The sequence below is a fragment of the Schistocerca americana genome, chromosome 11 (assembly GCF_021461395.2).
Source record: "Schistocerca americana isolate TAMUIC-IGC-003095 chromosome 11, iqSchAmer2.1, whole genome shotgun sequence".
In the NCBI taxonomy this organism is placed as follows: Eukaryota; Metazoa; Arthropoda; class Insecta; order Orthoptera; family Acrididae; genus Schistocerca; species Schistocerca americana.
The window spans coordinates 43592559-43618719 of record NC_060129.1 but is presented as its reverse complement, the minus strand read 5'-3'; the positions used below and the strand labels follow the sequence as shown (position 1 = coordinate 43618719).

General features: G+C 51.6%; 1 long non-coding RNA gene across 1 annotated transcript in view; it reads right to left on the bottom strand.

The window, feature by feature from the left end:
• The window catches only part of LOC124554198, a 193690-nt gene that overhangs the window by 102041 nt on the left and 65488 nt on the right, over positions 1-26161 (bottom strand). The window lies entirely within an intron of this gene.

The following is a 26161-nucleotide window of genomic DNA, read 5'->3' as shown; positions in this document are numbered from 1 at the left end:
CTTCCTGGCAGATTAAAACTTTGTGCCGGACAGTGACTCTAACTCAGGACCTTTGCCTTTCGCGGGCAAGAGCTCTACCGACTGAGCTACCCAGGCACGACTCACGCCCCGTCCTCACAGCTTCAATACCGCCAGTACCTCGTTTCCTACGTTCCAAACTTTACAGAAGCTCTCCTGCGAAGCTTGCAGAACTAGCACTCCTGGAAGAAGGGATATTGCGGAGACATGCCTTAGCCACAGCCTGGGGGATGTTTCCAGAATGAGGTTTTCAATCTGCAGCGGACTGTTCGCTGATATGAAACTTCTTGGCAGATTAAATCTTTGTGCCGGACAGTGACTTTAACTCAGGACCTTTGCCTTTCGCGGGCAAGCGCTCTACCGACTGAGCTACCCAAGCACGACTCACGCCCCGTCCTCACAGCTTCAATACCGCCAGTACCTCGTTTCCTACCTTCCAAACTTTACAGAAGCTCTCCTGCGAAGCTTGCAGAACTAGCACTCCTGGAAGAAGGGATATTGCGGAGACATGCCTTAGCCACAGCATGGGGGATGTTTCCAGAATGAGGTTTTCAATCTGCAACGGACTGTTCGCTGATATGAAACTTCCTGGCAGATTAAAACTTTGTGCCGGACAGTGACACTAACTGAGGACCTTTGCCTTTCGCGGGCAAGCGCTCTACCGACTGAGCTACCCAAGCACGACTCACGCCCCGTCCTCACAGCTTCAATACCGCCAGTACCTCGTATCCTACCTTCCAAACTTTACAGAAGCTCTCCTGCGAAGCTTGCAGAACTAGCACCCCTGGAAGAAGGGATATTGCGGAGACATGCCTTAGCCACAGCCTGGGGGATGTTTCCAGAATGAGGTTTTCAATCTGCAGCAGACTGTTCGCTGATATGAAACTTCCTGGCAGATTAAAACTTTGTGCCGGACAGTGACTCTAACTCAGGACCTTTGCCTTTTGCGGGCAAGCGCTCTACCGACTGAGCTACCCAAGCACGACTCACGCCCCGTCCTCACTGCCTTACTTCTGCCACTACCTCGTCTCCTACCTTCCAACTTTACAGAAGCTCTCCTGCGAAGCTTGCAGAACTAGCACTCCTGAAAGAAAGGATATTGCGGAGACATGGCTTAGCCACAGCCTGGGGGATGTTTCCAGAATGAGATTTTCACTCTGCAGCGGACTGTGCGCTGATATGAAACTTCCTGGAAGATTACAACTGTGTGCCGGACCAAGACTCAAACTCAGGACCATTGCCTTTCCCGGGCAATGGCTCTACCGACTGAGCTAACCAAGCACGACTCACGCCCCGTCCTCACAGCTTCAATACCGCCAGTACCTCGTTTCCTACCTTCCAAATTTTACAGAAGCTCTCCTGCGAAGCTTGCAGAACTAGCACTCCTGGAAGAAGGGATATTGCGGAGACATGGCTTAGCCACAGCCTGGGGGATGTTTCCAGAATGAGATTTTCACTCTGCAGCGGACTGTGCGCTGATATGAAACTTCCTGGAAGATTACAACTGTGTGCCGGACCAAGACTCAAACTCAGGACCATTGCCTTTCCCGGGCAATGGTTCTACCGACTGAGCTACCCAAGCACGACTCACGCCCCGTCCTCACAGCTTCAATTCCGCCAGTACTTCGTTTCCTACCTTCCAAACTTTACAGAAGCTCTCCTGCGAAGCTTGCAGAACTAGCACTCCTGGAAGAAGGGATATTGAGGAGACATGGCTTAGCCACAGCCTGGGGGATGTTTCCAGAATGAGATTTTAACTCTGCAGCGGACTGTGCGCTGATATGAAACTTCCTGGAAGATTACAACTGTGTGCCGGACCAAGACTCAAACTCAGGACCTTTGCCTTTCGCGGGCAAGCGCTCTACCGACTGAGCTACCCAAGCACGACTCACGCCCCGTCTTCACAGCTTCAATTCCGCCAGTACCTCGTTTCCTACCTTCCAAACTTTACAGAAGCTCTCCTGCGAAGCTTGCAGAACTAGCACTCCTGGAAGAAGGGATATTGAGGAGACATGGCTTAGCCACAGCCTGGGGGATGTTTCCAGAATGAGATTTTCACTCTGCAGCAAACTGTGCGCTGATATGAAACTTCCTGGCAGATTAAAACTTTGTGCCGGACAGTGACTCTAACTCAGGACCTTTGCCTTTCGCGGGCAAGCGCTCTACCGACTGAGCTATCCAAGCACGACTCACGCCCCGTCCTCACAGCTTCAATACCGCCAGTACCTCGTTTCCTACCTTCCAAACTTTACAGAAGCTCTCCTGCGAAGCTTGCAGAACTAGCACTCCTGGAAGAAGGGATATTGAGGAGACATGCCTTAGCCACAGCCTGGGGGATGTTTCCAGAATGAGATTTTCACTCTGCAGCGGACTGTTCGCTGATATGAATTTTCCTGGCAGATTAAAACTTTGTGCTGGACAGTGACTCTAACTCAGGACCTTTGCCTTCCGCGGGCAAGCGCTATACTGACTGAGCTGCCCAAGCACGACTCACGCCCCGTCCTCACAGCTTCAATACCGCCACTACCTCGTTTCCTACCTTCCAAACTTTACAGAAGCTCTCCTGCGAAACTTGCAGAACTAGCACTCCTGGAAGAAGGGATATTGCGGAGACATGCCTTAGCCACAGCCTGGGGGATGTTTCCAGAATGAGGTTTTCAACCTGCAGCGGACTGTTCGCTGATATGAAACTTCCTGGCTGATTAAAACTTTGTGCCGGACAGTGACTCTAACTCAGGATCTTTGCCTTTCGCGGGCAAGCGCTCTACCGACTGAGCTACCCAAGCACGACTCACGCCCCGTCCTCACAGCTTCAATACCGCCAGTACCTCGTTTCCTACCTTCCAAACTTTACAGAAGCTCTCCTGCGAAGCTTGCAGAATTAGCACTCCTGGAAGAAGGGATATTGAGGAGACATGGCTTAGCCACAGCCTGGGGGATGTTTCCAGAATGAGATTTTCACTCTGCAGCAAACTGTGCGCTGATATGAAACTTCCTGGCAGATTAAAACTTTGTGCCGGACAGTGACTCTAACTCAGGACCTTTGCCTTTCGCGGGCAAGCGCTCTACCGACTGAGCTATCCAAGCACGACTCACGCCCCGTCCTCACAGCTTCAATACCGCCAGTACCTCGTTTCCTACTTTCCAAACTTTACAGAAGCTCTCCTGCGAAGCTTGCAGAACTAGCACTCCTGGAAGAAGGAATATTGCGGAGACATGCCTTAGCCACAGCCTGAGGGATGTTTCCAGAATGAGGTTTTCAGTCTGCAGCAGACTGTTCGCTGATATGAAACTTCCTGGCAGATTAAAACTGTGTGCCGGACAGTGACTCTAACTCAGGACATTTGCCTTTCGCGGGCAAGCGCTCTACCGACTGAGCTACCCAAGCAGGACTCACGCCCCGTCCTCACAGCTTCAATACCGCCAGTACCTCGTTTCCTACCTTCCAAACTTTACAGAAGCTCTCCTGCGAAGCTTGCAGAACTAGCACTCCTGGAAGAAGGAATATTGCGGAGACATGCCTTAGCCACAGCCTGAGGGATGTTTCCAGAATGAGGTTTTCAGTCTGCAGCAGACTGTTCGCTGATATGAAACTTCCTGGCAGATTAAAACTGTGTGCCGGACAGTGACTCTCACTCAGGACCTTTGCCTTTCGCGGGCAAGCGCCCTACCGACTGAGCTACCCAAGCACGACTCACGCCCCGTCCTCACAGCGTCAACACCGCCAGAACCTCGTTTCCTACCTTCCAAACTTTACAGAAGCTCTCCAGCGAAGCTTGCAGAACTAGCACTCCTGGAAGAAGGAATATTGCGGAGACATGCCTTAGCCACAGCCTGAGGGATGTTTCCAGAATGAGGTTTTCAGTCTGCAGCAGACTGTTCGCTGATATGAAACTTCCTGGCAGATTAAAACTTTGTGCCGGACAGTGACTCTAACTCAGGACCTTTGCCTTTTGCGGGCAAGCGCTCTACCGACTGAGCTACCCAAGCACGACTCACGCCCCGTCCTCACAGCTTCAATACCGCCAGTACCTCGTTTCCTACCTTCCAAACTTTACAGAAGCTCTCCTGCGAAGCTTGCAGAACTAGAACTCCTGGAAGAAGGGATATTGCGGAGACATGCCTTAGCCACAGCCTGAGGGATGTTTCCAGAATGAGGTTTTCAGTCTGCAGCAGACTGTTCGCTGATATGAAACTTCCTGGCAGATTAAAACTTTGTGCCGGACAGTGACTCGAACTCAGGACATTTGCCTTTTGCGGGCAAGCGCTCTACCGACTGAGCTACCCAAGCACGACTCACGCCCCGTCCTCACAGCTTCAATACCGCCAGTACCTCGTTTCCTACCTTCCAAACTTTACAGAAGCTCTCCTGCGAAGCTTGCAGAACTAGCACTCCTGGAAGAAGGGATATTGCGGAGAAATGCCTTAGCCACAGCCTGAGGGATGTTTCCAGAATGAGGTTTTCAGTCTGCAGCAGACTGTTCGCTGATATGAAACTTCCTGGCAGATTAAAACTGTGTGCCGGACAGTGACTCTAACTCAGGACATTTGCCTTTCGCGGGCAAGCGTTCTACCGACTGAGCTACCCAAGCACGACTCACGCCCCGTCCTCACAGCTTCAATACCGCCAGTACCTCGTTTCCTACCTTCCAAACTTTACAGAAGCTCTCCTGAGAAGCTTGCAGAACTAGTACTCCTGGAAGAAGGGATATTGCGGAGACATGCCTTAGCCACAGCCTGAGGGATGTTTCCAGAATGAGGTTTTCAGTCTGCAGCAGACTGTTCGCTGATATGAAACTTCCTGGCAGATTAAAACTGTGTGCCGGACAGTGACTCTAACTCAGGACATTTGCCTTTTGCGGGCAAGCGCTCTACCGACTGAGCTACCCAAGCACGACTCACGCCCCGTCCTCACAGCTTCAATACCGCCAGTACCTCGTTTCCTACCTTCCAAACTTTACAGAAGCTCTCCTGCGAAGCTTGCAGAACTAGCACTCCTGGAAGAAGGGATATTGCGGAGACATGCCTTAGCCAGAGCCTGAGGGATGTTTCCAGAATGAGGTTTTCAGTCTGCAGCAGACTGTTCGCTGATATGAAACTTCCTGGCAGATTAAAACTGTGTGCCGGACAGTGACTCTAACTCAGGACCTTTGCCTTTCGCGGGCAAGCGCTCTACCGACTGAGCTACCCAAGCACGACTCACGCCCCGTCCTCACAGCTTCAATACCGCCAGTACCTCGTTTCCTACCTTCCAAACTTTACAGAAGCTCTCCTGCGAAGCTTGCAGAACTAGCACTCCTGGAAGAAGTAATATTGCGGAGACATGCCTTAGCCACAGCCTGGGGGATGTTTCCAGAATGAGGTTTTCAGTCTGCAGCAGACTGTTCGCTGATATGAAACTTCCTGGCAGATTAAAACTGTGTGCCGGACAGTGACTCTAACTCAGGACATTTGTCTTTCGCGGGCAAGCGCTCTACCGACTGAGCTACCCAAGCACGACTCACGCCCCGTCCTCACAGCTTCAATACCGCCAGTACCTCGTTTCCTACCTTCCAAACTTTACAGAAGCTCTCCTGCGAAACTTGCAGAACTAGCACTCCTGGAAGAAGGGATATTGCGGAGACATGCCTTAGCCACAGCCTGAGGGATGTTTCCAGAATGAGGTTTTCAGTCTGCAGCAGACTGTTCGCTGATATGAAACTTCCTGGCAGATTAAAACTGTGTGCCGGACAGTGACTCTAACTCAGGACATTTGTCTTTCGCGGGCAAGCGCTCTACCGACTGAGCTACCCAAGCACGACTCACGCCCCGTCCTCACAGCTTCAATACCGCCAGTACCTCGTTTCCTACCTTCCAAACTTTACAGAAGCTCCCTGAGAAGCTTGCAGAACTAGCACTCCTGGAAGAAGGGATATTGCGGAGACATGCCTTTGCCACAGCCTGAGGGATGTTTCCAGAATGAGGTTTTCAGTCTGCAGCAGACTGTTCGCTGATATGAAACTTCCTGGCAGATTAAAACTGTGTGCCGGACAGTGACTCTAACTCAGGACATTTGTCTTTCGCGGGCAAACGCTCTACCGACTGAGCTACCCAAGCACGACTCACGCCCCGTCCTCACAGCTTCAATACCGCCAGTACCTCGTTTCCTACCTTCCAAACTTTACAGAAGCTCTCCTGCGAAACTTGCAGAACTAGCACTCCTGGAAGAAGGGATATTGCGGAGACATGCCTTAGCCACAGCCTGAGGGATGTTTCCGGAATGAGGTTTTCAGTCTGCAGCAGACTGTTCGCTGATATGAAACTTCCTGGCAGATTAAAACTGTGTGCCGGACAGTGACTCTAACTCAGGACATTTGTCTTTCGCGGGCAAGCGCTCTACCGACTGAGCTACCCAAGCACGACTCACGCCCCGTCCTCACAGCTTCAATACCGCCAGTACCTCGTTTCCTACCTTCCAAACTTTACAGAAGCTCTCCTGCGAAGCTTGCAGAACTAGCACTCCTGGAAGAAGGGATATTGCGGAGACATGCCTTAGCCACAGCCTGGGGGATGTTTCCAGAATGAGGTTTTCAATCTGCAGCAGACTGTTCGCTGATATGAAACTTTCTGGCAGATTACAACTTTGTGCCGGACAGTGACTCTAACTCAGGACCTTTGCCTTTCGCGGGCAAGCGCTCTACTGACTGAGCTACCCAAGCACGACTCACGCCCCGTCCTCACAGCTTCAATACCGCCAGTACCTCGTTTCCTACGTTCCAAACTTTACAGAAGCTCTCCTGCGAAGCTTGCAGATCTAGCACTCCTGGAAGAAGGGATATTGCGGAGACATGCCTTAGCCACAGCCTGGGGGATGTTTCCAGAATGAGGTTTTCAATCTGCAGCAGACTGTTCGCTGATATGAAACTTCCTGGCAGATTAATACTTTGTGCCGGACAGTGACTCTAACTCAGGACATTTGCCTTTCGCGGGCAAGCGCTCTACCGACTGAGCTACCCAAGCACGACTCACGCCCCGTCCTCACAGCTTCAATACCGCCAGTACCTCGTTTCCTACGTTCCAGACATTACAGAAGCTCTCCTGCGAAGTTTGCAGAACTAGCACTCCTGGAAGAAGGGATATTGCGGAGACATGCCTTAGCCACAGCCTGGGGGATGTTTCCAGAATGAGGTTTTCAATCTGCAGCGGACTGTGCGCAGATATGAAACTTCCTGGAAGATTAAAACATTGTGCCGGACAGTGACTCTAACTCAGGAACTTTGCCTTTCTCGGGCAAGCGCTCTACCGACTGAGCTACCCAAGCACGACTCACGCCCCGTCCTCACAGCTTCAATACCGCCAGTACCTCGTTTCCTACCTTCCAAACTTTACAGAAGCTCTCCTGCGAAACTTGCAGAACTAGCACTCCTGGAAGAAGGGATATTGCGGAGACATGCCTTAGCCACAGCCTGAGGGATGTTTCCAGAATGAGGTTTTCAGTCTGCAGCAGACTGTTCGCTGATATGAAACTTCCTGGCAGATTAAAACTGTGTGCCGGACAGTGACTCTAACTCAGGACCTTTGCCTTTCGCGGGCAAGCGCTCTACCGACTGAGCTACCCAAGCACGACTCACGCCCCGTCCTCACAGCTTCAATACCGCCAGTACCTCGTTTCCTACCTTCCAAACTTTACAGAAGCTCTCCTGAGAAGCTTGCAGAACTAGCACTCCTGGAAGAAGGGATATTGCGGAGACATGCCTTAGCCACAGCCTGAGGGATGTTTCCAGAATGAGGTTTTCAGTCTGCAGCAGACTGTTCGCTGATATGAAACTTCCTGGCAGATTAAAACTGTGTGCCGGACAGTGACTCTAACTCAGGACATTTGTCTTTCGCGGGCAAGCGCTCTACCGACTGAGCTACCCAAGCACGACTCACGCCCCGTCCTCACAGCTTCAATACCGCCAGTACCTCGTTTCCTACCTTCCAAACTTTACAGAAGCTCTCCTGCGAAACTTGCAGAACTAGCACTCCTGGAAGAAGGGATATTGCGGAGACATGCCTTAGCCACAGCCTGAGGGATGTTTCCGGAATGAGGTTTTCAGTCTGCAGCAGACTGTTCGCTGATATGAAACTTCCTGGCAGATTAAAACTGTGTGCCGGACAGTGACACTAACTCAGGACCTTTGCCTTTCGCGGGCAAGCGCTCTACCGACTGAGCTACCCAAGCGCGACTCACGCCCCGTCCTCACAGCTTCAATACCGCCAGTACCTCGTTTCCTACCTTCCAAACTTTACAGAAGCTCTCCTGCGAAGCTTGCAGAACTAGCACTCCTGGAAGAAGGGATATTGCGGAGACATGCCTTAGCCACAGCCTGGGGGATGTTTCCAGAATGAGGTTTTCAATCTGCAGCAGACTGTTCGCTGATATGAAACTTCCTGGCAGATTAAAACTTTGTGTTGGACAGTGACTCTAACTCAGGACCTTTGCCTTTCGCGGGCAAGCGCTCTACTGACTGAGCTACCCAAGCACGACTCACGCCCCGTCCTCACAGCTTCAATACCGCCAGTACCTCGTTTCCTACGTTCCAAACTTTACAGAAGCTCTCCTGCGAAGCTTGCAGATCTAGCACTCCTGGAAGAAGGGATATTGCGGAGACATGCCTTAGCCACAGCCTGGGGGATGTTTCCAGAATGAGGTTTTCAATCTGCAGCAGACTGTTCGCTGATATGAAACTTCCTGGCAGATTAATACTTTGTGCCGGACAGTGACTCTAACTCAGGACATTTGCCTTTCGCGGGCAAGCGCTCTACCGACTGAGCTACCCAAGCACGACTCACGCCCCGTCCTCACAGCTTCAATACCGCCAGTACCTCGTTTCCTACGTTCCAAACATTACAGAAGCTCTCCTGCGAAGTTTGCAGAACTAGCACTCCTGGAAGAAGGGATATTGCGGGGACATGCCTTAGCCACAGCCTGGGGGATGTTTCCAGAATGAGGTTTTCAATCTGCAGCGGACTGTGCGCAGATATGAAACTTCCTGGAAGATTAAAACATTGTGCCGGACTGTGACTCTAACTCAGGAACTTTGCCTTTCGCGGGCAAGCGCTCTACCGACTGAGCTACCCAAGCACGACTCACGCCCCGTCCTCACAGCTTCAATACCGCCAGTACCTCGTTTCCTACCTTCCAAACTTTACAGAAGCTCTCCTGCGAAGCTTGCAGAACTACCACCCCTGGAAGAAGGGATATTGCGGAGACATGCCTTAGCCACAGCCTGGGGGATGTTTCCAGAATGAGGTTTTCAATCTGCAGCAGACTGTTCGCTGATATGAAACTTCCTGGCAGATTATGACTTTGTGCCGGACAGTGACTCTAACTCAGGACATTTGCCTTTCGCGGGCAAGCGCTCTACCGACTGAGCTACCCAAGCACGACTCACGCCCCGTCCTCACAGCTTCAATACCGCCAGTACCTCGTTTCCTACCTTCCAAACTTTACAGAAGCTCTCCTGCGAAGCTTGCAGAACTAGCACCCCTGGAAGAAGGGATATTGCGGAGACATGCCTTAGCCACAGCCTGGGGGATGTTTCCAGAATGAGGTTTTCAATCTGCAGCGGACTGTTCGCTGATATGAAACTTCCTGGCAGATTAAAACTTTGTGCCGGACAGTGACTCTAACTCAGGACCTTTGCCTTTCGCGGGCAAGCGCTCTACCGACTGAGCTACCCAAGCACGACTCACGCCCCGTCCTCACAGCTTCAATACCGCCAGTACCTCGTTTCCTGCCTTCCAAACTTTACAGAAGCTCTCCTGCGAAGCTTGCAGAACTAGCACCCCTGGAAGAAGGGATATTGCGGAGACATGCCTTAGCCACAGCCTGGGGGATGTTTCCAGAATGAGGTTTTCAATCTGCAGCGGACTGTTCGCTGATATGAAACTTCCTGGCAGATTAAAACTTTGTGCCGGACAGTGACTCTAACTCAGGACCTTTGCCTTTCGCGGGCAAGCGCTCTACCGACTGAGCTACCCAAGCACGACTCACGCCCCGTCCTCACAGCTTCAATACCGCCAGTACCTCGTTTCCTACCTTCCAAACTTTACAGAAGCTCTCCTGCGAAGCTTGCAGAACTACCACCCCTGGAAGAAGGGATATTGCGGAGACATGCCTTAGCCACAGCCTGGGGGATGTTTCCAGAATGAGGTTTTCAATCTGCAGCAGACTGTTCGCTGATATGAAACTTCCTGGCAGATTATAACTTTGTGCCGGACAGTGACTCTAACTCAGGACCTTTGCCTTTCGCGGGCAAGCGCTCTACCGACTGAGCTACCCAAGCACGACTCACGCCCCGTCCTCACAGCTTCAATACCGCCAGTACCTCGTTTCCTACCTTCCAAACTTTACAGAAGCTCTCCTGCGAAGCTTGCAGAACTAGCACTCCTGGAAGAAGGGATATTGCGGAGACATGCCTTAGCCACAGCCTGGGGGATGTTTCCAGAATGAGGTTTTCAATCTGCAGCAGACTGTTCGCTGATATGAAACTTCCTGGCAGATTATAACTTTGTGCCGGACAGTGACTCTAACTCAGGACATTTGCCTTTCGCGGGCAAGCGCTCTACCGACTGAGCTACCCAAGCACGACTCACGCCCCGTCCTCACAGCTTCAATACCGCCAGTACCTCGTTTCCTACCTTCCAAACTTTACAGAAGCTCTCCTGCGAAGCTTGCAGAACTAGCACCCCTGGAAGAAGGGATATTGCGGAGACATGCCTTAGCCACAGCCTGGGGGATGTTTCCAGAATGAGGTTTTCAATCTGCAGCGGACTGTTCGCTGATATGAAACTTCCTGGCAGATTAAAACTTTGTGCCGGACAGTGACTCTAACTCAGGAACTTTGCCTTTCGCGGGCAAGCGCTCTACCGACTGAGCTACCCAAGCACGACTCACGCCCCGTCCTCACAGCTTCAATACCGCCAGTACCTCGTTTCCTACCTTCCAAACTTTACAGAAGCTCTCCTGCGAAGCTTGCAGAACTAGCACCCCTGGAAGAAGGGATATTGCGGAGACATGCCTTAGCCACAGCCTGGGGGATGTTTCCAGAATGAGGTTTTCAATCTGCAGCAGACTGTTCGCTGATATGAAACTTCCTGGCAGATTATAACTTTGTCCCGGACAGTGACTCTAACTCAGGACCTTTGCCTTTCGCGGGCAAGCGCTCTACCGGCTGAGCTACCCAAGCACGACTCACGCCCCGTCCTCACAGCTTCAATACCGCCAGTACCTCGTTTCCTACCTTCCAAACTTTACAGAAGCTCTCCTGCGAAGCTTGCAGAACTAGCACCCCTGGAAGAAGGGATATTGCGGAGACATGCCTTAGCCACAGCCTCGGGGATGTTTCCAGAATGAGGTTTTCAATCTGCAGCAGACTGTTCGCTGATATGAAACTTCCTGGCAGATTAAAACTTTGTGCCGGACAGTGACTCTACCTCAGGACCTTTGCCTTTCGCGGGCAAGCGCTCTACCGACTGAGCTACCCAAGCACGACTCACGCCCCGTCCTCACAGCTTCAATACCGCCAGTACCTCGTTTCCTACCTTCCAAACTTTACAGAAGCTCTCCTGCGAAGCTTGCAGAACTAGCACTCCTGGAAGAAGGGATATTGCGGAGACATGCCTTAGCCACAGCCTGGGGGATGTTTCCAGAATGAGGTTTTCAATCTGCAGCAGACTGTTCGCTGATATGAAATTTCCTGGCAGATTAAAACATTGTGCCGGACAGTGACTCTAACTCAGGACCTTTGCCTTTCGCGGGCAAGCGCTCTACCGACTGAGCTACCCAAGCACGACTCACGCCCCGTCCTCACAGCTTCAATACCGCCAGTACCTCGTTTCCTACCTTCCAAACTTTACAGAAGCTCTCCTGCGAAGCTTGCAGAACTAGCACTCCTGGAAGAAGGGATATTGCGGAGACATGCCTTAGCCACAGCCTGGGGGATGTTTCCAGAATGAGGTTTTCAATCTGCAGCAGACTGTTCGCTGATATGAAACTTCCTGGCAGATTAAAACTTTGTGCCGGACAGTGACTCTAACTCAGGACCTTTGCCTTTCGCGGGCAAGCGCTCCACCGACTGAGCTACCCAAGCACGACTCACGCCCCGTCCTCACAGCTTCAATACCGCCAGTACCTCGTTTCCTACCTTCCAAACTTTACAGAAGCTCTCCTGCGAAGCTTGCAGAACTAGCACTCCTGGAAGAAGGGATATTGCGGAGACATGCCTTAGCCACAGCCTGGGGGATGTTTCCAGAATGAGGTTTTCAATCTGCAGCAGACTGTTCGCTGATATGAAACTTCCTGGCAGATTAAAACTTTGTGCCGGACAGTGACTCTAACTCAGGACCTTTGCCTTTCGCGGGCAAGCGCTCTACCGACTGAGCTACCCAAGCACGACTCACGCCCCGTCCTCACAGCTTCAATACCGCCAGTACCTCGTTTCCTACCTTCCAAACTTTACAGAAGCTCTCCTGCGAAGCTTGCAGAACTAGCACTCCTGGAAGAAGGGATATTGCGGAGACATGCCTTAGCCACAGCCTGGGGGATGTTTCCAGAATGAGGTTTTCAATCTGCAGCAGACTGTTCGCTGATATGAAACTTCCTGGCAGATTAAAACTTTGTGCCGGACAGTGACTCTAACTCAGGACCTTTGCCTTTCGCGGGCAAGCGCTCTACCGACTGAGCTACCCAAGCACGACTCACGCCCCGTCTTCACAGCTTCAATACCGCCAGTACCTCGTTTCCTACCTTCCAAACTTTACAGAAGCTCTCCTGCGAAGCTTGCAGAACTAGCACTCCTGGAAGAAGGGATATTGCGGAGACATGCCTTAGCCACAGCCTGGGGGATGTTTCCAGAATGAGGTTTTCAATCTGCAGCAGACTGTTCGCTGATATGAAACTTCCTGGCAGATTAAAACTTTGTGCCGGACAGTGACTCTAACTCAGGACCTTTGCCTTTCGCGGGCAAGCACTCTACCGACTGAGCTACCCAAGCACGACTCACGCCCCGTCCTCACAGCTTCAATACCGCCAGTACCTCGTTTCCTACCTTCCAAACTTTACAGAAGCTCTCCTGCGAAGCTTGCAGAACTAGCACTCCTGGAAGAAGGGATATTGCGGAGACATGCCTTAGCCACAGCCTGGGGGATGTTTCCAGAATGAGGTTTTCAATCTGCACCAGACTGTTCGCTGATATGAAACTTCCTGGCAGATTAAAATTTTGTGCCAGACAGTGACTCTAACTCAGGACCTTTGCCTTTCGCGGGCAAGCGCTCTACTGACTGAGCTACCCAAGCACGACTCACGCCCCGTCCTCACAGCTTCAATACCGCCAGTACCTCGTTTCCTACGTTCCAAACTTTACAGAAGCTCTCCTGCGAAGCTTGCAGAACTAGCACTCCTGGAAGAAGGGATATTGCGGAGACATGCCTTAGCCACAGCCTGGGGGATGTTTCCAGAATGAGGTTTTCAATCTGCAGCAGACTGGTCGCTGATATGAAACTTCCTGGCAGATTAAAACTTTGTGCCGGACAGTGACTCTAACTCAGGACCTTTGCCTTTCGCGGGCAAGCGCTCAACCGACTGAGCTACCCAAGCACGACTCACGCCCCGTCCTCACAGCTTCAATACCGCCAGTACCTCGTTTCCTACCTTCCAAACTTTACAGAAGCTCTCCTGCGAAGCTTGCAGAACTAGCACTCCTGGAAGAAGGGATATTGCGGAGACATGCCTTAGCCACAGCCTGGGGGATGTTTCCAGAATGAGGTTTTCAATCTGCAGCAGACTGTTCGCTGATATGAAACTTCCTGGCAGATTAAAACTTTGTGCCGGACAGTGACTCTAACTCAGGACCTTTGCCTTTCGCGGGCAAGCGCTCTACCGACTGAGCTACCCAAGCACGACTCACGCCCCGTCCTCACAGCTTCAATACCGCCAGTACCTCGTTTCCTACCTTCCAAACTTTACAGAAGCTCTCCTGCGAAGCTTGCAGAACTAGCACTCCTGGAAGAAGGGATATTGCGGAGACATGCCTTAGCCACAGCCTGGGGGATGTTTCCAGAATGAGGTTTTCAATCTGCACCAGACTGTTCGCTGATATGAAACTTCCTGGCAGATTAAAATTTTGTGCCAGACAGTGACTCTAACTCAGGACCTTTGCCTTTCGCGGGCAAGCGCTCTACCGACTGAGCTACCCAAGCACGACTCACGCCCCGTCCTCACAGCTTCAATACCGCCAGTACCTCGTTTCCTACGTTCCAAACTTTACAGAAGCTCTCCTGCGAAGCTTGCAGAACTAGCACTCCTGGAAGAAGGGATATTGCGGAGACATGCCTTAGCCACAGCCTGGGGGATGTTTCCAGAATGAGGTTTTCAATCTGCAGCAGACTGTTCGCTGATATGAAACTTCCTGGCAGATTAAAACTTTGTGCCGGACAGTGACTCTAACTCAGGACCTTTGCCTTTCGCGGGCAAGCGCTCAACCGACTGAGCTACCCAAGCACGACTCACGCCCCGTCCTCACAGCTTCAATACCGCCAGTACCTCGTTTCCTACCTTCCAAACTTTACAGAAGCTCTCCTGCGAAGCTTGCAGAACTAGCACTCCTGGAAGAAGGGATATTGCGGAGACATGCCTTAGCCACTGCCTGGGGGATGTTTCCAGAATGAGGTTTTCAATCTGCAGCAGACTGTTCGCTGATATGAAACTTCCTGGCAGATTAAAACTTTGTGCCGGACAGTGACTCTAACTCAGGACCTTTGCCTTTTGCGAGCAAGCGCTCTACCGACTGAGCTACCCAAGCACGACTCACGCCCCGTCCTCACAGCCTTACTTCTGCCACTACCTCGTCTCCTACCTTCCAACTTTACAGAAGCTCTCCTGCGAAGCTTGCAGAACTAGCACTCCTGAAAGAAAGGATATTGCGGAGACATGGCTTAGCCACAGCCTGGGGGATGTTTCCAGAATGAGATTTTGACTCTGCAGCGGACTGTGCGCTGATATGAAACTTCCTGGAAGATTACAACTGTGTGCCGGACCAAGACTCAAACTCAGGACCATTGCCTTTCCCGGGCAATGGCTCTACCGAATGAGCTACCCAAGCACGACTCACGCCCCGTCCTCACAGCTTCAATACCGCCAGTACCTCGTTTCCTACCTTCCAAATTTTACAGAAGCTCTCCTGCGAAGCTTGCAGAACTAGCACTCCTGGAAGAAGGGATATTGCGGAGACATGGCTTAGCCACAGCCTGGGGGATGTTTCCAGAATGAGATTTTCACTCTGCAGCGGACTGTGCGCTGATATGAAACTTCCTGGAAGATTACAACTGTGTGCCGGACCAAGACTCAAACTCAGGACCATTGCCTTTCCCGGGCAATGGCTCTACCGACTGAGCTACCCAAGCACGACTCACGCCCCGTCCTCACAGCTTCAATTCCGCCAGTACTTCGTTTCCTACCTTCCAAACTTTACAGAAGCTCTCCTGCGAAGCTTGCAGAACTAGCACTCCTGGAAGAAGGGATATTGAGGAGACATGGCTTAGCCACAGCCTGGGGGATGTTTCCAGAATGAGATTTTCACTCTGCAGCGGACTGTGCGCTGATATGAAACTTCCTGGAAGATTACAACTGTGTGCCGGACCAAGACTCAAACTCAGGACCTTTGCCTTTCGCGGGCAAGCGCTCTACCGACTGAGCTACCCAAGCACGACTCACGCCCCGTCCTCACAGCTTCAATTCCGCCAGTACCTCGTTTCCTACCTTCCAAACTTTACAGAAGCTCTCCTGCGAAGCTTGCAGAACTAGCACTCCTGGAAGAAGGGATATTGAGGAGACATGGCTTAGCCACAGCCTGGGGGATGTTTCCAGAATGAGATTTTCACTCTGCAGCAAACTGTGCGCTGATATGAAACTTCCTGGCAGATTAAAACTTTGTGCCGGACAGTGACTCTAACTCAGGACCTTTGCCTTTCGCGGGCAAGCGCTCTACCGACTGAGCTATCCAAGCACGACTCACGCCCCGTCCTCACAGCTTCAATACCGCCAGTACCTCGTTTCCTACCTTCCAAACTTTACAGAAGCTCTCCTGCGAAGCTTGCAGAACTAGCACTCCTGGAAGAAGGGATATTGAGGAGACATGCCTTAGCCACAGCCTGGGGGATGTTTCCAGAATGAGATTTTCACTCTGCAGCGGACTGTTCGCTGATATGAATTTTCCTGGCAGATTAAAACTTTGTGCTGGACAGTGACTCTAACTCAGGACCTTTGCCTTCCGCGGGCAAGCGCTATACTGACTGAGCTGCCCAAGCACGACTCACGCCCCGTCCTCACAGCTTCAATACCGCCACTACCTCGTTTCCTACCTTCCAAACTTTACAGAAGCTCTCCTGCGAAGCTTGCAGAACTAGCACCCCTGGAAGAAGGGATATTGCGGAGACATGCCTTAGCCACAGCCTGGGGGATGTTTCCAGAATGAGGTTTTCAATCTGCAGCAGACTGTTCGCTGATATGAAACTTCCTGGCAGATTAAAACTTTGTGCCGGACAGTGACTCTAACTCAGGACCTTTGCCTTTTGCGGGCAAGCGCTCTACCGACTGAGCTACCCAAGCACGACTCACGCCCCGTCCTCACAGCCTTACTTCTGCCACTACCTCGTCTCCTACCTTCCAACTTTACAGAAGCTCTCCTGCGAAGCTTGCAGAACTAGCACTCCTGAAAGAAAGGATATTGCGGAGACATGGCTTAGCCACAGCCTGGGGGATGTTTCCAGAACGAGATTTTCACTCTGCAGCGGACTGTGCGCTGATATGAAACTTCCTGGAAGATTACAACTGTGTGCCGGACCAAGACTCAAACTCAGGACCATTGCCTTTCCCGGGCAATGGCTCTACCGACTGAGCTACCCAAGCACGACTCACGCCCCGTCCTCACAGCTTCAATACCGCCAGTACCTCGTTTCCTACCTTCCAAATTTTACAGAAGCTCTCCTGCGAAGCTTGCAGAACTAGCACTCCTGGAAGAAGGGATATTGCGGAGACATGGCTTAGCCACAGCCTGGGGGATGTTTCCAGAATGAGATTTTCACTCTGCAGCGGACTGTGCGCTGATATGAAACTTCCTGGAAGATTACAACTGTGTGCCGGACCAAGACTCAAACTCAGGACCATTGCCTTTCCCGGGCAATGGCTCTACCGACTGAGCTACCCAAGCACGACTCACGCCCCGTCCTCACAGCTTCAATTCCGCCAGTACTTCGTTTCCTACCTTCCAAACTTTACAGAAGCTCTCCTGCGAAGCTTGCAGAACTAGCACTCCTGGAAGAAGGGATATTGAGGAGACATGGCTTAGCCACAGCCTGGGGCATGTTTCCAGAATGAGATTTTCACTCTGCAGCGGACTGTGCGCTGATATGAAACTTCCTGGAAGATTACAACTGTGTGCCGGACCAAGACTCAAACTCAGGACCTTTGCCTTTCGCGGGCAAGCGCTCTACCGACTGAGCTACCCAAGCACGACTCACGCCCCGTCCTCACAGCTTCAATTCCGCCAGTACCTCGTTTCCTACCTTCCAAACTTTACAGAAGCTCTCCTGCGAAGCTTGCAGAACTAGCACTCCTGGAAGAAGGGATATTGAGGAGACATGGCTTAGCCACAGCCTGGGGGATGTTTCCAGAATGAGATTTTCACTCTGCAGCAAACTGTGCGCTGATATGAAACTTCCTGGCAGATTAAAACTTTGTGCCGGACAGTGACTCTAACTCAGGACCTTTGCCTTTCGCGGGCAAGCGCTCTACCGACTGAGCTATCCAAGCACGACTCACGCCCCGTCCTCACAGCTTCAATACCGCCAGTACCTCGTTTCCTACCTTCCAAACTTTACAGAAGCTCTCCTGCGAAGCTTGCAGAACTAGCACTCCTGGAAGAAGGGATATTGCGGAGACATGCCTTAGCCACAGCCTGGGGGATGTTTCCAGAATGAGGTTTTCAACCTGCAGCGGACTGTTCGCTGATATGAAACTTCCTGGCAGATTAAAACTTTGTGCCGGACAGTGACTCTAACTCAGGATCTTTGCCTTTCGCGGGCAAGCGCTCTACCGACTGAGCTACCCAAGCACGACTCACGCCCCGTCCTCACAGCTTCAATACCGCCAGTACCTCGTTTCCTACCTTCCAAACTTTACAGAAGCTCTCCTGCGAAGCTTGCAGAATTAGCACTCCTGGAAGAAGGGATATTGAGGAGACATGGCTTAGCCACAGCCTGGGGGATGTTTCCAGAATGAGATTTTCACTCTGCAGCAAACTGTGCGCTGATATGAAACTTCCTGGCAGATTAAAACTTTGTGCCGGACAGTGACTCTAACTCAGGACCTTTGCCTTTCGCGGGCAAGCGCTCTACCGACTGAGCTATCCAAGCACGACTCACACCCCGTCCTCACAGCTTCAATACCGCCAGTACCTCGTTTCCTACGTACCAAACTTTACAGAAGCTCTCCTGCGAAGCTTGCAGGACTAGCACTCCTGGAAGAAGGGATATTGAGGAGACATGCCTTAGCCACAGCCTGGGGGATGTTTCCAGAATGAGAATTTCACTCTGCAGCGGACTGTTCGCTGATATGAAACATCTTGGCAGATTAAAACTTTGTGCTGGACAGTGACACTAACTCAGGACCTTTGCCTTCCGCGGGCAAGCGCTATACTGACTGAGCTGCCCAAGCACGACTCACGCCCCGTCCTCACAGCTTCAATACCGCCAGTACCTCGTTTCCTACGTTCCAAACTTTACAGAAGCTCTCCTGCGAAGCTTGCAGAACTAGCACTCCTGGAAGAAGGGATATTGCGGAGACATGCCTTAGCCACAGCCTGGGGGATGTTTCCAGAATGAGGTTTTCAATCTGCAGCGGACTGTTCGCTGATATGAAACTTCCTGGCAGATTAAAACTTTGTGCCGGACAGTGACTCTAACTCAGGACCTTTGCCTTTCGCGGGCTAGCGCTCTACCGACTGAGCTACCCAAGCACGACTCACGCCCCGTCCTCACAGCTTCAATACCACCAGTACCTCGTTCCTACCTTCCAAACTTTACAGAAGCTCTCCTGCGAAGCTTGCAGAACTAGCACTCCTGGAAGAAGGGATATTGAGGAGACATGGCTTAGCCACAGCCTGGGGGATGTTTCCAGAATGAGATTTTCACTCTGCAGCAAACTGTGCGCTGATATGAAACTTCCTGGCAGATTAAAACTTTGTGCCGGACAGTGACTCTAACTCAGGACCTTTGCCTTTCGCGGGCAAGCGCTCTACCGACTGAGCTACCCAAGCACGACTCACGCCCCGTCCTCACAGCTTCAATACCGCCAGTACCTCGTTTCCTACCTTCCAAACTTTACAGAAGCTCTCCTGCGAAGCTTGCAGAACTAGCACTCCTGGAAGAAGGGATATTGAGGAGACATGGCTTAGCCACAGCCTGGGGGATGTTTCCAGAATGAGATTTTCACTCTGCAGCAAACTGTGCGCTGATATGAAACTTCCTGGCAGATTAAAACTTTGTGCCGGACAGTGACTCTAACTCAGGACCTTTGCCTTTCGCGAGCAAGCGCTCTACCGACTGAGCTACCCAAGCACGACTCACGCCCCGTCCTCACAGCTTCAATACCGCCAGTACCTCGTTTCCTACGTTCCAAACTTTACAGAAGCTCTCCTGCGAAGCTTGCAGGACTAGCACTCCTGGAAGAAGGGATATTGAGGAGACATGGCTTAGCCACAGCCTGGGGGATGTTTCCAGAATGAGATTTTCACTCTGCAGCAAACTGTGCGCTGATATGAAACTTCCTGGCAGATTAAAACTTTGTGCCGGACAGTGACTCTAACTCAGGACCTTTGCCTTTCGCGGGCAAGCGCTCTACCGACTGAGCTACCCAAGCACGACTCACGCCCCGTCCTCACAGCTTCAATACCGCCAGTACCTCGTTTCCCACCTTCCAAACTTTACAGAAGCTCTCCTGCGAAGCTTGCAGAACTAGCACTCCTGGAAGAAGGGATATTGAGGAGACATGGCTTAGCCACAGCCTGGGGGATGTTTCCAGAATGAGATTTTCACTCTGCAGCAAACTGTGCGCTGATATGAAACTTCCTGGCAGATTAAAACTTTGTGCCGGACAGTGACTCTAACTCAGGACCTTTGCCTTTCGCGGGCAAGCGCTCTACCGACTGAGCTACCCAAGCACGACTCACGCCCCGTCCTCACAGCTTCAATACCGCCAGTACCTCGTTTCCTACCTTCCAAACTTTACAGAAGCTCTCCTGCGAAGCTTGCAGAACTAGCACTCCTGGAAGAAGGGATATTGAGGAGACATGGCTTAGCCACAGCCTGGGGGATGTTTCCAGAATGAGATTTTCACTCTGCAGCAAACTGTGCGCTGATATGAAACTTCCTGGAAGATTACAACTGTGTGCCGGACCAAGACTCAAACTCAGGACCATTGCCTTTCCCGGGCAATGGCTCTACCGACTGAGCTACCCAAGCACGACTCACGCCCCGTCCTCATAGCTTCAATTCCGCCAGTACTTCGTTTCCTACCTTCCAAACTTTACAGAAGCTCTCCTGCGAAGCTTGCAGAACTAGCACTCCTGGAAGAAGGGATATTGAGGAGACGTGGCTTAGCCACAGCCTGGGGGATGTTTCCAGAATGAGATTTTCACTCTGCAGCGGACTGTGCGCTGATATGAAACTTCCTGGAAGATTACAACTGTGTGCCGGACCAAGACTCAAACTCAGGACCATTGCCTTTCCCGGGCAATGGCTCTACCGACTGAGCTACCCAAGCACGACTCACGCCCCGTCCTCACAGCTTCAATTCCGCCAGTACCTCGTTTCCTACCTTCCAAACTTTACAGAAGCTCTCCTGCGAAGCTTGCAGAACTAGCACTCCTGGAAGAAGGGATATTGAGGAGACATGGCTTAGCCACAGCCTGGGGGATGTTTCCAGAATGAGATTTTCACTCTGCAGCAAACTGTGCGCTGATATGAAACTTCCTGGCAGATTAAAACTTTGTGCCGGACAGTGACTCTAACTCAGGACCTTTGCCTTTCGCGGGCAAGCGCTCTACCGACTGAGCTACCCAAGCACGACTCACGCCCCGTCCTCACAGCTTCAATACCGCCAGTACCTCGTTTCCTACCTTCCAAACTTTACAGAAGCTCTCCTGCGAAGCTTGCAGAACTAGCACTCCTGGAAGAAGGGATATTGAGGAGACATGCCTTAGCCACAGCCTGGGGGATGTTTCCAGAATGAGATTTTCACTCTGCAGCGGACTGTTCGCTGATATGAATTTTCCTGGCAGATTAAAACTTTGTGCTGGACAGTGACTCTAACTCAGGACCTTTGCCTTCCGCGGGCAAGCGCTATACTGACTGAGCTGCCCAAGCACGACTCACGCCCCGTCCTCACAGCTTCAATACCGCCACTACCTCGTTTCCTACCTTCCAAACTTTACAGAAGCTCTCCTGCGAAGCTTGCAGAACTAGCACTCCTGGAAGAAGGGATATTGCGGAGACATGCCTTAGCCACAGCCTGGGGGATGTTTCCAGAATGAGGTTTTCAACCTGCAGCGGACTGTTCGCTGATATGAAACTTCCTGGCAGATTAAAACTTTGTGCCGGACAGTGACTCTAACTCAGGATCTTTGCCTTTCGCGGGCAAGCGCTCTACCGACTGAGCTACCCAAGCACGACTCACGCCCCGTCCTCACAGCTTCAATACCGCCAGTACCTCGTTTCCTACCTTCCAAACTTTACAGAAGCTCTCCTGCGAAGCTTGCAGAACTAGCACTCCTGGAAGAAGGGATATTGAGGAGACATGGCTTAGCCACAGCCTGGGGGATGTTTCCAGAATGAGATTTTCACTCTGCAGCAAACTGTGCGCTGATATGAAACTTCCTGGCAGATTAAAACTTTGTGCCGGACAGTGACTCTAACTCAGGACCTTTGCCTTTCGCGGGCAAGCGCTCTACCGACTGAGCTATCCAAGCACGACTCACGCCCCGTCCTCACAGCTTCAATACCGCCAGTACCTCGTTTCCTACGTACCAAACTTTACAGAAGCTCTCCTGCGAAGCTTGCAGGACTAGGACTCCTGGAAGAAGGGATATTGAGGAGACATGGCTTAGCCACAGCCTGGGGGATGTTTCCAGAATGAGATTTTCACTCTGCAGCGGACTGTGCGCTGATATGAAACTTCCTGGAAGATTACAACTGTGTGCCGGACCAAAACTCAAACTCAGGACCATTGCCTTTCCCGGGCAATGGCTCTACCGACTGAGCTACCCAAGCACGACTCACGCCCCGTCCTCACAGCTTCAATTCCGCCAGTACCTCGTTTCCTACCTTCCAAACTTTACAGAAGCTCTCCTGCGAAGCTTGCAGAACTAGCACTCCTGGAAGAAGGGATATTGAGGAGACATGGCTTAGCCACAGCCTGGGGGATGTTTCCAGAATGAGATTTTCACTCTGCAGCAAACTGTGCGCTGATATGAAACTTCCTGGCAGATTAAAACTTTGTGCCGGACAGTGACTCTAACTCAGGACCTTTGCCTTTCGCGGGCAAGCGCTCTACCGACTGAGCTATCCAAGCACGACTCACGCCCCGTCCTCACAGCTTCAATACCGCCAGTACCTCGTTTCCTACCTTCCAAACTTTACAGAAGCTCTTCTGCGAAGCTTGCAGGACTAGCACTCCTGGAAGAAGGGATATTGCGGAGACATGGCTTAGCCACAGCCTGGGGGATGTTTCCAGAATGAGATTTTCACTCTGCAGCGGACTGTGCGCTGATATGAAACTTCCTGGAAGATTACAACTGTGTGCCGGACCAAGACTCAAACTCAGGACCATTGCCTTTCCCGGGCAATGGCTCTACCGACTGAGCTACCCAAGCACGACTCACGCCCCGTCCTCACAGCTTCAATTCCGCCAGTACCTCGTTTCCTACCTTCCAAACTTTACAGAAGCTCTCCTGCGAAGCTTGCAGAACTAGCACTCCTGGAAGATGGGATATTGAGGAGACATGGCTTAGCCACAGCCTGGGGGATGTTTCCAGAATGAGATTTTCACTCTGCAGCAAACTGTGCGCTGATATGAAACTTCCTGGCAGATTAAAACTTTGTGCCGGACAGTGACTCTAACTCAGGATCTTTGCCTTTCGCGGGCAAGCGCTCTACCGACTGAGCTACCCAAGCACGACTCACGCCCCGTCCTCACAGCTTCAATACCGCCAGTACCTCGTTTCCTACCTTCCAAACTTTACAGAAGCTCTCCTGCGAAGCTTGCAGAACTAGCACTCCTGGAAGAAGGGATATTGAGGAGACATGGCTTAGCCACAGCCTGGGGGATGTTTCCAGAATGAGATTTTCACTCTGCAGCAAACTGTGCGCTGATATGAAACTTCCTGGCAGATTAAAACTTTGTGCCGGACAGTGACTCTAACTCAGGACCTTTGCCTTTCGCGGGCAAGCGCTCTACCGACTGAGCTATCCAAGCACGACTCACGCCCCGTCCTCACAGCTTCAATACCGCCAGTACCTCGTTTCCTACGTACCAAACTTTACAGAAGCTCTCCTGCGAAGCTTGCAGGACTAGCACTCCTGGAAGAAGGGATATTGAGGAGACATGGCTTAGCCACAGCCTGGGGGATGTTTCCAGAATGAGATTTTCACTCTGCAGCGGACTGTGCGCTGATATGAAACTTCCTGGAAGATTACAACTGTGTGCCGGACCAAGACTCAAACTCAGGACCATTGCCTTTCCCGGGCAATGGCTCTACCGACTGAGCTACCCAAGCACGACTCACGCCCCGTCCTCACAGCTTCAATACCGCCAGTACCTCGTTTCCTACCTTCCAAACTTTACAGAAGCTCTCCTGCGAAGCTTGCAGAACTAGCACTCCTGGAAGAAGGGATATTGAGGAGACATGGCTTAGCCACAGCCTGGGGGATGTTTCCAGAATGAGATTTTCACTCTGCAGCAAACTGTGCGCTGATATGAAACTTCCTGGCAGATTAAAACTTTGTGCCGGACAGTGACTCTAACTCAGGACCTTTGCCTTTCGCGGGCAAGCGCTCTACCGACTGAGCTATCCAAGCACGACTCACGCCCCGTCCTCACAGCTTCAATACCGCCAGTACCTCGTTTCCTACGTACCAAACTTTACAGAAGCTCTCCTGCGAAGCTTGCAGGACTAGCACTCCTGGAAGAAGGGATATTGAGGAGACATGCCTTAGCCACAGCCTGGGGGATGTTTCCAGAATGAGATTTTCACTCTGCAGCGGACTGTTCGCTGATATGAATTTTCCTGGCAGATTAAAACTTTGTGCTGGACAGTGACTCTAACTCAGGACCTTTGCCTACCGCGGGCAAGCGCTATACTGACTGAGCTGCCCAAGCACGACTCACGCCCCGTCCTCACAGCTTCAATACCGCCACTACCTCGTTTCCTACCTTCCAAATTTTACAGAAGCTCTCCTGCGAAGCTTGCAGAACTAGCACTCCTGGAAGAAGGGATATTGCGGAGACATGCCTTAGCCACAGCCTGGGGGATGTTTCCAGAATGAGGTTTTCAACCTGCAGCGGACTGTTCGCTGATATGAAACTTCCTGGCAGATTAAAACTTTGTGCCGGACAGTGACTCTAACTCAGGATCTTTGCCTTTCGCGGGCAAGCGCTCTACCGACTGAGCTACCCAAGCACGACTCACGCCCCGTCCTCACAGCTTCAATACCGCCAGTACCTCGTTTCCTACCTTCCAAACTTTACAGAAGCTCTCCTGCGAAGCTTGCAGAACTAGCACTCCTGGAAGAAGGGATATTGAGGAGACATGGCTTAGCTACAGCCTGGGGGATGTTTCCAGAATGAGATTTTCACTCTGCAGCAAACTGTGCGCTGATATGAAACTTCGTGGCAGATTAAAACTTTGTGCCGGACAGTGACTCTAACTCAGGACCTTTGCCTTTCGCGGGCAAGCGCTCTACCGACTGAGCTACCCAAGCACGACTCACGCCCCGTCCTCACAGCTTCAATACCGCCAGTACCTCGTTTCCTACCTTCCAAACTTTACAGAAGCTCTCCTGCGAAGCTTGCAGAACTAGCACTCCTGGAAGAAGGGATATTGAGGAGACATGGCTTAGCCACAGCCTGGGGGATGTTTCCAGAATGAGATTTTCACTCTGCAGCAAACTGTGCGCTGATATGAAACTTCCTGGCAGATTAAAACTTTGTGCCGGACAGTGACTCTAACTCAGGACTTTTGCCTTTCGCGGGCAAGCGCTCTACCGACTGAGCTACCCAAGCACGACTCACGCCCCGACCTCACAGCTTCAATACCGCCAGTACCTCGTTTCCTACCTTCCAAACTTTACAGAAGCTCTCCTGCGAAGCTTGCAGAACTAGCACTCCTGGAAGAAGGGATATTGAGGAGACATGGCTTAGCCACAGCCTGAGGGATGTTTCCAGAATGAGATTTTCACTCTGCAGCAAACTGTGCGCTGATATGAAACTTCCTGGCAGATTAAAACTTTGTGCCGGACAGTGACTCTAACTCAGGACCTTTGCCTTTCGCAGGCAAGCGCTCTACCGACTGAGCTACCCAAGCACGACTCACGCCCCGTCCTCACAGCTTCAATACCGCCAGTACCTCGTTTCCTACCTTCCAAACTTTACAGAAGCTCTCCTGCGAAGCTTGCAGAACTAGCACTCCTGGAAGAAGGGATATTGAGGAGACATGGCTTAGCCACAGCCTGGGGGATGTTTCCAGAATGAGATTTTCACTCTGCAGCAAACTGTGCGCTGATATGAAACTTCCTGGCAGATTAAAACTTTGTGCCGGACAGTGACTCTAACTCAGGACCTTTGCCTTTCGCGGGCAAGCGCTCTACCGACTGAGCTACCCAAGCACGACTCACGCCCCGTCCTCACAGCTTCAATACCGCCAGTACCTCGTTTCCTACCTTCCAAACTTTACAGAAGCTCTCCTGCGAAGCTTGCAGAACTAGCACTCCTGGAAGAAGGGATATTGAGGAGACATGGCTTAGCCACAGCCTGGGGGATGTTTCCAGAATGAGATTTTCACTCTGCAGC